Genomic DNA, 12,618 nt, shown 5'->3' on the forward strand with positions numbered 1-12,618 from the left:
TTTCTTTCCTTTTGAGTTTCAAACTCTCTCTTTACTTTTGGCTTGTAGCTTTTGTCTCCATGCTTTTGATTAAACTTTGAACCAACTTTTGACGGTGAGCTGCTCATTTGGAAGCCTCCATGTGCTAAGCTTTTTTATTTTAAAACAAGCTTTCTCTTTTGTCCATGAACTAATTCACATGCCCATGAATTAATTCAAAGTACAGCCTCCTGTTTGGATTTGTTCTCGTGAGATCAAATGCATACTTCCTTTAGTATTCTTTGTAGAATTTGTGATTACTTAGTCAAAGTAGGAGAAGTGAATTTAGTTTATATAAACCAGAGATTAGTCTTAATTTCACGGTTGCGTCAAAAATTTGATATCAGACTACCTACGTATCCTTAACGGAATCCAACCCACGTAGCTCGTATTGTATTTGATTTGGATTTGCCTACTTGTGTTCAGACTTGGCAAAATGAGTAGTCGATTGAATTTATTTAAAACCCATATATAACCTTTGGTAATAAGCTTTGTCAAAAAGGAGTTTGATTTTGTCTTTTCCTTAAGTAGTTTAGGATTTGAAGACATAACGTGAGACTCCTAGGCCCACGTGAGATGCACCATTTAAACTTTTCCTCAAGTGGCTGAAACTTGAAGACAAAGTGGGATTTCCACAAAGGATAAAGCCACCCCCTCTTTTTATATTTGTCTTCCCTTGAACTTTCAACTCCTTTAACATGGTTTTTTTTTTTTTTTACCCATTTGTTTCTTTCCAATCTGACAGCAAGTTTTACTATCTCCTTTTTTTATGTGGCTTTAAGGCTTCCAAGTCCAACAACTTCTCTTCTTTTCCACGTGAGGTGCAGCTTTATTCATCCCTCTTCCCCTTGCGAGATGGCTTCACAAATCCTCTTTTTCCTTGGTTCTAACTTCTAACACACAATGCTCTTCCACTAGAAGCAAAAGGCGGTTCCGCAATACTTGGGCTCCCGTGGATTACGTTATATTTCAAACTTCTATTTCAATTGGATATCCGTTGATTTCAGAGTGAGAATGGGTAAGGTTTGTTGGAGCTCAGATTCTTTGTTCAAATTACTTCAATTTACCACCATTTTCCCCTCAAATCGCAAATCCCCTTTTTACACAGGTCACAAAAACTTTCATCTTTTCTGTTGCATCGTTCTTTTGCTTGTGTGCTTCCTTTGTGGATCGAAGGCTCAAAACGAAGAGGGGGAGAAATCCAGCAGGTTACCCATTTTCGTTTTCATTACGTTCCGGGTTTGCTTATGTATTTGGAGTGGAATGAAACTCTAACAACAATGAACCCATCCATTCTTTCATGCAGGAGTTTCTGGCAACAATATCTCTTCGATTTGTTGAACAAACTATTTTGCAGTACTTTGAAGACAAGTGTTGATTCATGGCTCCAAAGGTGAGAATCGCCCCCCCCCCCCCCCCCCTGAATTTTGTAGTGACACACACCTCATGTCTGCCATACTTGAATGAGTCTTTGGGTGTTTAATGTAAAGGTTGCCATGTGTGTAAGCCTCTCAACTACTTTGGGAATTTTGATAGCAAATTTTTCCTTCTCTCTGAATTAGGGACACCTTGAACTCTTTTAAATCCAACTTCACTTGGCAGAGAAGCAAATATCTTTTGGCTATATAGAGATTGGCAAATTTTCTTTCTTTCCTTTTGTCTTGTAGCCCTGTGTTGCAGTTTCTTCCCCCTTTCATAGGAAGAAATTCTTATTTTATTTCTTATTTATTTATTTATGGATGTTTATTTTTATGTAAGGCCCATCCTTATCTTTTGGGCTGGATTACATTTTGTCTTGCCTTGTAGTTTGGCCTAATTTGTATGGACTCTAATTTTCATTTGTTATATATTTTTGTTGATCAACACAGATTATGCGTTAGGGGTTGTTTTGGGACAAAGGAAGGACAAGCAGCCACATGTCATCTATTATGCATCTCGGACCTTGAATGACGCTCAATTGAACTACTCCACCACTGAAAAGAACACCTTGCTGTTGTGTTTGCTTTAGATAAGTTTCGTTCTTATTTACTTGGAACTAAAGTCATCATTTATTCTGATTATCCAGCTTTGAAATACTTACTCCACGAAGAAAGAGGCCAAACCAAGGCTTATTCGCTGGATGCTCCTTCTCCAAGAGTTTGATATCGAAATCCGGGACAAGAAAGGAAGTGAGAACCTGATGGCTGACCACTTGAGCCGTTTGGTACACGATGAAGAGCCATTACCCATCCTAGAAGCATTCCCAGACGAGCAGCTGTTGTCCATTGAGGTAAGTGTGCCATGGCATGCCGATTTAATGAATTATTTGGTGTCTAAACAAGTTCCAAGCACCCTAAACAAGCACCAATGTGACAAACTTAAAAAGGATGCACATTTTTATGTGTGGGATGACCCGTACTTGTGGAAATATTGCCTTGATCAGATTCTTTATAGGTGTGTGCATGAATATGAGTTTAATTCAATTTTAACTTTCTGTCATACTTATGCATGTGGGGGTCATTTTGGCACTCAAAGAACAACACTTAACGTTCTAGAATGTGGATTTTATTGGCCTACTATATTTAAGGATGCTAGAACTTTTTGCATAACCTGTGATCATTCTCAAAGAACAGGGAATATAGATCTAAGAGACCAAATGCTGCAGGCCCCAATCTATTATGTCGAAAATTTTGATGTTTAGGGTATTGATTTCATGGGTCATTTTCCTTCATCTCATGGTTTCAATTATATTTTACTTGCGGTTGATTATGTCTCGAAATGGGTGGAAGCAAAAGCCACCCGTATTAATGATTCCAAAGTGGTTGCAGATTTTGTCAAAATTAACATTTTTGCCAGATTTGGAATGCCAAGAGTACTTATAAGTGATGGGGGTTCCCATTTTTGCAATCGAACCATCAAGGCACAGCTTAAGAAGTATAACGTCACGCATAAGTTTTGAACACATTATGATCCTCAAACAAGTGGGCAAGTCGAGGTTTCTAATCAAGAAATCAAGCAAATTTTGGAGAAGCCAGTTGGGCTAACTCGGAAAGATTGGAACTTGCGTTTGAATGATGCATTATGGGCATATCCTATAACCTACAAAACACCAATTGGGATGTCTCCATTTCAGCTCATCTATGGGAAACCGTGCCATATTCTTGTTAAGTTGGAGCACAGAGTGCATTGGGCAGTCAAGACATTCAACAGGACATAGATACAGCTGGCATTCATAGAAAGCTTCAATTGAATGAGCTTGAGGAGATTAGGAATGAGGCTTATGAGAACGCTCATATTTACAAGGAGAAAACGAAGGCATTCCATGACAAGATGATTCGTAGTAAGACGTTCTTTGTAGGGCAGAAAGTGTTGCTTTTCAACTCTCGCCTTCGATTGTTTCCAGGTAAGTTACATTCTAAATAGGTTGGTCCTTTTGTTGTTACTAATGTCTTTCCTTATGGTGCATTCCAAATTCAAAGTTTAAAGACAGGACATGAATTCAAAGTGAATGGACACCGTTTGAAGCCTTACTATGAGTATTTTGAGGAGCATGTTGTGGAGGATGTACCCCTCCATGCCGTTGGCCCTAGTGAAGCTTGAATGGAGGTATCGTCTGGCTGGAAGACGTTAAAGCAAACGCTTCTTGGGAGGAAACTCATGCGTTTAAATAGAGAAGACCTAGGAATCTCCGACTCCAAAACCAGATTTGCGTTCCTTAACCCTACTCTTTATTGCTTTTACTTTGCCATAACTGTCATGTTTGCTAGTTGTGTTGTTTGATTGTTTGCATGTGAGTCTACTTTTGAAACATTGAGGACAATGTTTGATTTAAGTGGGGGCGGAGGGGGGGTGTGTGGTAAATAGATGCTTTCCATGACTTATTTTCAAATTTTATCACCTATCACTTCTAAAAGTTGTTACTCACTATTTTTAAGTGTTTTTATTGTGTTTTGAAGTGTTTTAATAGGACTATCCATACCCTTGATCTTAAAGAATAGTGGAGCATGACTTAGAGGGAATTCCTTTTGATCAACATTATGCAGAAAAACAAGTGTGGGGGAAGGTTTTTCATTGGAAATCTATGAGGTTGTTCATTTTGTGTGCCAAAGAGAAAGGGCACGAAAGAATAAAGAAAAATACAAGGCAAAAAAAACATGAAAAGAAAAAAAAAAGAAAGAAAAGAAGAAGAAAAAGTTGAGAAAAAAAAAGAAAAAGAGTTGAGAAATAAGTGAGATTGAACTTAGAAGTATTGGTGTTGAAGAAAGGGTCCAAAAGTTTGAATCCAACCCTAAGTGTTGTGTGAATCTTCCATGGGTGTTTAAAGTTGATTTCTGCATTCAAAAGTGAATTTTAAGTGTTTATTTCATTACTTTGCTTACTATCGCTTTAAGAAGTTTTGTTTATCCTTACCTTTCCTTGTTAGCCAATGCCTTAGCCCCGTTACAACCCTTAGACTTCTATCTTGATTGTTATGTGTTTCAATATGTGGAGTTTAAAATTGGTACAAGCATATGGTATCCCTGGTTCTCGCATCTAAGTAGTGGCATTCTGTTCATGAGATCATGTACATGTTGTATTAATAATTCCAAAAAGTGCTTTCTTTGTTATAACATATGTGAGTGCTAGTCTACATGTTTATATCAATCTTCTCACATATACATAGTGTAGGGAGTGTAGTCAGAAAATCTGTGTGAAAATAGAGAGTATATCTGGTGAGGAATTAAGTGAATTCTCTAAGGCATATTACTACATTCAAAATGTTGTTTTAGTTGATTAAATGCGAGCTAATGAGTGGTGATTGCGGTTGAGTATAAGCTTGAGGGTAGGGATGGCTACAATCTATGTGAGTAGTGATTTTTAACATGTCATGTTTCATTGGAAATCCCTGAGGCAATTGTTGGAAGGTTTAGGTTGTGTTTCGTTTTCTTTGTTTTGCTCGGGGACTAGCAAAAGCTAAGTGTGGGGGAATTTGATAGGAGCATATTTATGCGACTTTGTTAGCATATTTCCTTGCATTTACTCAGTTAGTTTCTACTTATTAGAGTGTTTTAAACCCTTTTCGTGTGTTTGTAGGTCCAAATGGCAAAGTTGGTGAGAAAAGGCCATTTGGAGCATTTTCGAGCAGTTTTGGGCTTGGAATGGATATCACATGCATGGAGCAAGGTGGATGGACATTTTCGAACATCAAAAGAGGCTAAAAATGTGCTACAAATCTGGAGGACATAATTCAAGACATTGAAGATAAGGAATCAGCTAAAAGGAAGGAACATTATCCTAACCTTATCCAACCTTATATTATCTTATCCTATCCTAATCTTTTCCTACCTTAATTCCAGTTGCAAAGGGGAATCAATTTCACATTAAATCACCTAAATATTTGGTTCTTAAGGCCCTATCCTCTGCCCTAGATTAGTGCCGCATACCCTATCCCTTGTCTTTCTAAAAACTTGTCACAATACCCCTTTCTAGAAGCCCTAAATGGGTGCCGCACCACTCTAACCTTTTCCCCTTACAACTCTGCCGTGCCCTATCCTTGTCCTCCAAGGATTGGTGCCATGAACCCTAGCCCTATATATACACATTTATGCCGCAAAAATCAGAAAGAGCTTAGAGAGAAAAATAAAAAAAATAACTTTGTGCCACAGCTTTGCAAGGAAGGAAGAAGAAGAAGAGCTTTGTGTCGTGACCTGCTATCCAAGACCATTGGAGTGCTGGAGCGTTTCTGAGTTCTTTCTATCCTTAGATTTAGTTCAATGTTTAAATTAGATTGGTTTTGTTTAATTGCAAATATGTGGAACTAATTTCTTTTTAGTTAGAGGTGAATTCAAAGCCATGAACATATATGTGATAGGAATTGATTTCCTCTAGTTATTGTTTCATAAAACATGAATGCGATAATTATCTATTTGATTGATAACTTATTCTTGTATGTTGATTAATAATGCATACTTAGTTTGCATGCATGAATCTGATGCTAAAATATAAGGGAATTTCACTTAATAGTTATGAACTTATATTTATAAGCAATGGAAATCACTAGTCATGATTGTGTTAAGTAAATCCATGGCAGGAGTATCATGCAGTTCATAGTTACGAATGCCTTGTCAATGCTTATGATTTTCATAAAACTTAATGATCTTTCATATGTATCTCTATTATGTGGTTCATATAGGGAACTTGATAAGAATAATTTGATTGCGTCGCTGAGTCCAATTCAAAGAAATTAGGAAAATCTGAGAGTTAATTAGTGCTGTTCACAATTAATTTGAGGCATTGTCATTCATGGTTTATAGGAATAATAACTGGAAATCGATTTGTATGCATATATGTCTGATGTGATATATAATAGCACTCAAATTAAACCCTCTTGTTGACAAATTGTAATATATATGTAAGTAGGGATCGTTCTAGGCCAGGGATTAGGAGGGATTGCTAATCTACTCTAAATTACTTAAAAACACAAAACTAAACTTAAAAACAGAAAACTAGATTCTAAGACTCTTAACTAGACTTCTATGACTCAAAACAAACTGAAAAGACTCAAAACAACATAAAACAATAAAAAAAGACTCAAAACAGACACTAGGATTTACTTTGGACGAAAATTGAATTGATTTTGACTCAAAACACTCAAAAACACAAATTTGGACAAATTCTAACTAATTTGACAGAACAAAGTAAAGGGGATTGGGTTTTTGACGAATTTAAAACTTAAACAAACAAATTGCAGAAACTAAGTAAAGGGATATGAAATTGGGTGAATGGATGGGTGACAAGCTAGCTAGAGGGTCTTTCTCCACACATGACACAATTGCATACAAATTGATTTCCAGTTGTTTTTCCAATAAACCATGAACCTCAACGCCCCAGATTAACCGTGAACAGCACTAATTAACCCTCAAATTTTCCTTAAGTCATTGAATTGGATGGAATACGCATCGACAACCAAATTATTCTTCAATAGTTCCCTTCATGAACAACATAATAGAGATAAAATCAAATATCATTAAGCTTTGTGAAAATCATAAGCATTGACAAGGCATTTGTAACTATGAACAGTACGATACTCCTGCCAGGAATTTACTTAACACGATTATGACTAGCAATCTCCACTACTTATGAATATAAGTTCATAATGATTATGTGAAACTCCCTTATATTCTAGCATCAAATTCATGCATGAAAACTAAGTGTGCACCCTCAATCAACATACAAGAATAAGTTCTGAATCAAACAGTTAAGCAAATTGCATTCACGATTTATGAAATCACAACTAAACGTAATCAATTCATATTGCAAATACAATCATGGTTTCGACGTCTCTTCTAGCCAAAACGAGTTTAGCTCCTCATGTTCGCAATTAAACAAAGAAAACTTAAATTAAACATTTAAAACAAAAGATTGAATACGCCTAGAAACGCTCCGACAATCCAATCTTGAATGGCAAGCATGGTTCCAAGGGGTCTTCTCTCCTTTCTCCTTGAAAAGTTGTGGCACAAGGTGATAGTGGTGTATTATGGATAGGTGGTACGAAATCTGGTGTGGGATGGATGAATGTATGGTGCATATGTATGTGTGTAAGGGGTGAATGGCTGAATGATGGGGGGTTGCGGAATTGTATGTGAAAGATGGATGATTGCTGAATGAATGTCTCATTATATTTTATGCGGCATATTTTATATATTTTAGGGAAAGGATCATGGCTTTAATTAAATGTTTTGGGAAAGATTTAGACCCCAAATCCTCAAGGAAAAAGGGTAATTAAAGTCAGAATCCAAGAGAGAAAAGGGAAGAAGGGTGCGGCAAGGAATTGGGAAAAGGAAAGGGACTTCCTCGCACGGCAAGGAAAGAAGGAGAAGAAAGGGAAGGAAAGGTGGTGCGGCATTGAGTTTAGGAATGGGATTTAGGCTTCTAGAACATATATTTAAGTGTCCCAATATATTTAGGAATCCCTTTGGCAGCTGGAACATAAGTAGGAAAAGATTAGGATTGACTAAGTCAAAATAAGGAAGTTTGACTTATGTTTCCTTCTTTGTAGCTGATTCCTTGTCTTCTAAGTCTTGAATTAATTTCTTCCATCTCTTTGGCATATTCCTAGCCTTTCTTGAACTTCAATTTCATCCATCCACCTTGCTCCAAACATGTGTTATCCATTTTAAGCCCAAAACTGCTCCAAAATGCTCCAAATTGCACTTTCTTGCCACTTTAGTCAATCGATCCCTGCGTCTATTTCCAAGCTTGTTTTGTCATTAAGCGATTTATCGCCCGCCTTCTGGAAGGGCTTGGCCTCATCCTAGATAAAGTGTTTTTCTACCAAAGTACAAGAATCTGCCAAGGTCAAGTTGGGGCCCATAATCAGCTCTCCAAAAAGTTGGTGATCTGCTAGGAGCTTATTCTGAAAGGTTGAGCTTACAATGCTATGATCGTATCTAACAATTTTAGCCCTTTCCACTTTGAACTTTTTGATGTACGTGCAGAGCGACTCCTTCGATTCCTTCTTCATGTTGAAGAGGTGGTTAGACTTCTTCTTCATCAAGCAGTAGGACGAATATTCCTTAGTGTAAACCACGGAAAGTTAGCTGAAATTCCGGATTAAGCGCGGCAACAGGGTGTAGAACCAATGTTGGGCCTCGCCTTGGAGTTTCATGGTAAAGATCTTACACATAAGAGCGTCATTGTTACCGTAAAGGTCATTGCGCTTTGGTTATGCATCATGTGCATTTTAGGATCTTCATCTCCTTTGAGCAAGATGAAATTTGGCAGGCTGCAATGGCTCCGTCTTTTTAAAATAATTTTCTGACATTGCACGCGCCCCCACGTGCCTTCCAAGGCACGGCCACACGCGCCGCCCACACGCAGGCACGTGCCTGGCACACTGACGGCGTCAGTTAACGCCATCAGGAATGTTCCGTTAACTTTGACAGATTCTGTTAAAGTTAACCTAACGCCGCTAGGAATATTTCGTCCAAACTGACGGAATATTCCGTCGTCTTCTCTGGCCACCCTCCGGTGCCGTCGCCATCGCCAGAAAACCGAGAAAATTTCTAAACTTAATATCTCATTCGTTTTTCACCCAAATTTCACGAAATTGGTACCAAAATGAAGCTTACAACTAAAGGAACAAATCCTTACCACTTTCAAGCACTAAAACCAACGGAATCTAGTCAGAAAAACTCCACCAACTCTGGCTAAACCTACAACTCACGATCCCGACATCCAAAACCTTCAAACGAATCACCCCGAGCTTCCTAAGGACTTCAACAAGCTTCTTACAACCCTGAAATTTCCAAAATCACAAGATTTTACGTGTGCATGAACAGTACTCCGAAATGAACCTCTCGGGTTCGATGTGAAAACGAAGGTTCCCTTACTTGAAATAGGTATGGTTGAACTCCTAAGAACCTCACGAGCACAAAGGTATGGTTTTCTTCCACGATCCGTAACGTTTCGAGCACTTTGGTTCTTGTCCGTACAAGGAAGAAAGGAAAGGGAGAGAGAGACAGGGATACGGGATAGGGAAAGGATGAGAATGAGTGTGGGTGTGTGTGTGTGGTCCAAAAGCAGCCAACCAACTTCCAAAAATGACCACATAACGAAACAAAAAATACTAAGGGCAGAACCGTCATTTCACCTCTACGGTACGAGTAATCCGGGACGGGCTGTCACAACCTACCCACCTTAATAAAATTTCGTCCCGAAATTCATAGCAACCACTCACACCAACCACTAGCGATCAAAGAACAACCGAGGATACAAATCTCTCATCCGATCTTCAATCTCCCAAGTAGCCTCCTCCGCTGAATGATTCCTCCCTAAAACTTTCACCAAATTCACAGTCTTGTTCCTCAGAACCTTTTCCTTCCAATCCAGAATCATGACTGGTTCCTCATCATTAGTCAAATCTGGATTAATTTCCAAAGGTTGAGGAGGTATCACATGAGACGGATCCGCAGCATAATGACGAAGCATAGACACGTGAAAAACATTATGCACTTTTGCCAGCTCAGAAGGTAACTCAAGCCTGTAAGCCACTTCACCAACTCGCTCAGTGATCATGTACGGTCCGATGTACCTGGGACTCAGCTTACCCTTCTTTCCAAACCGTACAACGCCTCTCTACGGTGAAAGCTTCAGAAATACCCAATTGCCAACCTTATACACTCTGTCAATAGCATGCCGATCCACTAAGCTCTTTTGTCGATCTTGGGCTGTCTTCAGGTTAGACTTAATTACCTGAACATTTTGAGTAGTCTCCTCAACAATCTCCGGGCCCACCAAAACTCTTTCTCCAACCTCAGACCAACACAAGGGTGTACGACAAGATCTACCATACAACGCCTCAAATGGTGCCATATCGATACTTGAACTCTAAGACCTTTCCTTTTCCCCTGATTTCTTGCTTGGATTATTTCTTGAGTTTCCTCATCAGCTATCTGAGCTTCAAGCACACGTTCAACTAAAATTGGCCTAACTCGAAAATTAGCAAGTAAAGCTACCTCTTGATCTTCTGCCACTAACCTCACTCCCGTGGATCTTAAGTCTGCCAGAAGAGGAACGCGACTAGCACAACGCATTGATACGGCCCTGAGACTTCCTGCTAAGTGCATCAGCTACCATATTTGCACGACCAGGGTGATAATCAATCGTGCAGTCATAATCACTAAGCAATTCCAACTACCTCTGCTAACCAAGATTAAGATCCCTCTACGTGAAAAGATACTGAAGACTCTTATGATCTGTAAAAATCTTGCATTTTTCTCCATAAAGATAATGTCTCCACAGCTTCAACGCAAAGATAATGGCCGCTAACTCCAAATCATGCGTAGGGTAATTCAACTCATGAGGCTTCAATTGTCGTAAGGCATAAGCAATCACCTTACCATGCTGCATCAACACGGATCCCAAACCATTCAAGGAAGCATCACTATAGACCTCGAAATCACCACTATCGTTTAGGAGTGCCAAAATAGGTGCACGAGTGAGACAATATTTCAACTGCTGGAAACTCTGCTCACAATTATCATCCCACTCAAATTTAACATCTTTCCTCGTTAACCTCGTCAGTGGTAAAGCAATCACAGAAAAATCTTTCACAAACCACCGATAATACCCTGCTAAACTAAGGAAACTCCTCACCTCAATGACGGTTCGCGGTTGCTCCTACTTCTCCACAGATGCCACCTTCTGAGGATCCACCAAGATACCTTGAGCAGAAATAACGTGCCCCAAAAATGCTACTTGATCTAACCAGAACTAACACTTGCTAAACTTAGCATACAGTTGGTGTTCCCTCAACCTTTTCAACACCAAAGTAAGATGTCGAACATGCTCTGATTTAGACTTAGAGTACACCAGAATATCGTCTATGAAGAGAATAAAAAACCTATCCCAATACGGCTAGAATACTCGGTTCATCAAATCCATAAAAGCAGTTGGTGCATTCGTCAATCCAAATGGCATAACCAGAAACTCGTAATGACCATAACGAGCCCTGAAAGCCATCTTAGGGACATCCTCCCTATTAATCTTCAACTGATAATATCCAGACCTCAAGTCAATCTTGCAGAATACACAAGCACCTCGAAGCTGATCACACAAATCGTCAATACGCGGCAATGGATAACGGTTTTTAATCGTTACCCGATTCAATTGTCGGTAATCAATACAAAGCCTCAAAGTTCCATCTTTCTTTCTCACAAACAACACTGGAGCTCCCCAAGGTGAAGTACTAGGCTGAATAAACCCTTATCCACTAATTCCTACAACTGAATTCTCAATTCCCTCAACTCAGCAGGAGCCATACGATAAGGAGTCAAAGATATAGGATTAATACCTGGAAGCAAATCAATGGTGAACTCCACGTCTTGGTCTGGAGGCAAACCAGGTAAATTCTCAGGGAAAACATCAGGAAAATGCCTGACTACCCTTAGATCCTCCACACACTAGGAACAGCATGATTCAACACCACATGAGCTAAGTATCCCTGGCAACCTTTCGATAACAACCTCTTCGCTCGCATAGCAGAAATAACGCCATGTCTCACCCCATTCTGTTTGCCCACAAAAGTAACCACAGGTAATCCAGGACGATGGAAGGTAACTATTTTCCCGTAACAATCAATATTGGCACGATTGAAATGCAACCAATCCGTGCCCAAAATCACATCAAAGTAAACAATATCTAACCGGATAAGATCAATTGGCATAATAACATCCTCCACCATCATTGGACATCCTAGATACTCACAATCAACAATACATCTTTTCCCTCTAGGCCCAAACTCTAAATCATACCCTAGAGGTGTAGGGTAAGGTTGCGTCACTTGAGCAAAGGTATGAGAAATCACAGAATGTGTAGCACCATAATCAATTAATACTTTAGCAAAATCATACCCTGCAACGAGATATTGTGAATACGCCCCTGGGTCTGTTGCAGTCCACCACGACCTCTATTCGTCTGGCCACCACGACTCTGTGTACCACGCCCTTGACTAGGTTGACCAGGCTACCTCGAAGATCCTGTACTACTCACAGCAATCTCCCCCTATTGAGGCTGTCCTCCCTGGTACCACTGAGACCCACCTGTTGGAACTGGAGGATATGGCATATAGCCACCAAAATA

At 39.3% G+C, this 12,618-nt stretch overlaps 1 long non-coding RNA gene across 1 annotated transcript; it reads left to right on the top strand.

The window, feature by feature from the left end:
• Positions 1-783: 783 nt before the first annotated feature.
• Positions 784-2,440, top strand: LOC103933509. The gene is made up of 4 exons (XR_665132.3): positions 784-1,036; positions 1,127-1,226; positions 1,325-1,411; positions 1,887-2,440. It is a non-coding gene; the product is annotated as an uncharacterized LOC103933509 (long non-coding RNA).
• The last annotated feature ends 10,178 nt before the right edge of the window (positions 2,441-12,618 follow it).

This window comes from the organism of the source record quoted next, unplaced genomic scaffold (genome assembly GCF_019419815.1).
Source record: "Pyrus x bretschneideri cultivar Hongxiangsu unplaced genomic scaffold, Pyrus_bretschneideri_v1 Contig150, whole genome shotgun sequence".
Taxonomy (NCBI): domain Eukaryota; kingdom Viridiplantae; phylum Streptophyta; class Magnoliopsida; order Rosales; family Rosaceae; genus Pyrus; species Pyrus x bretschneideri.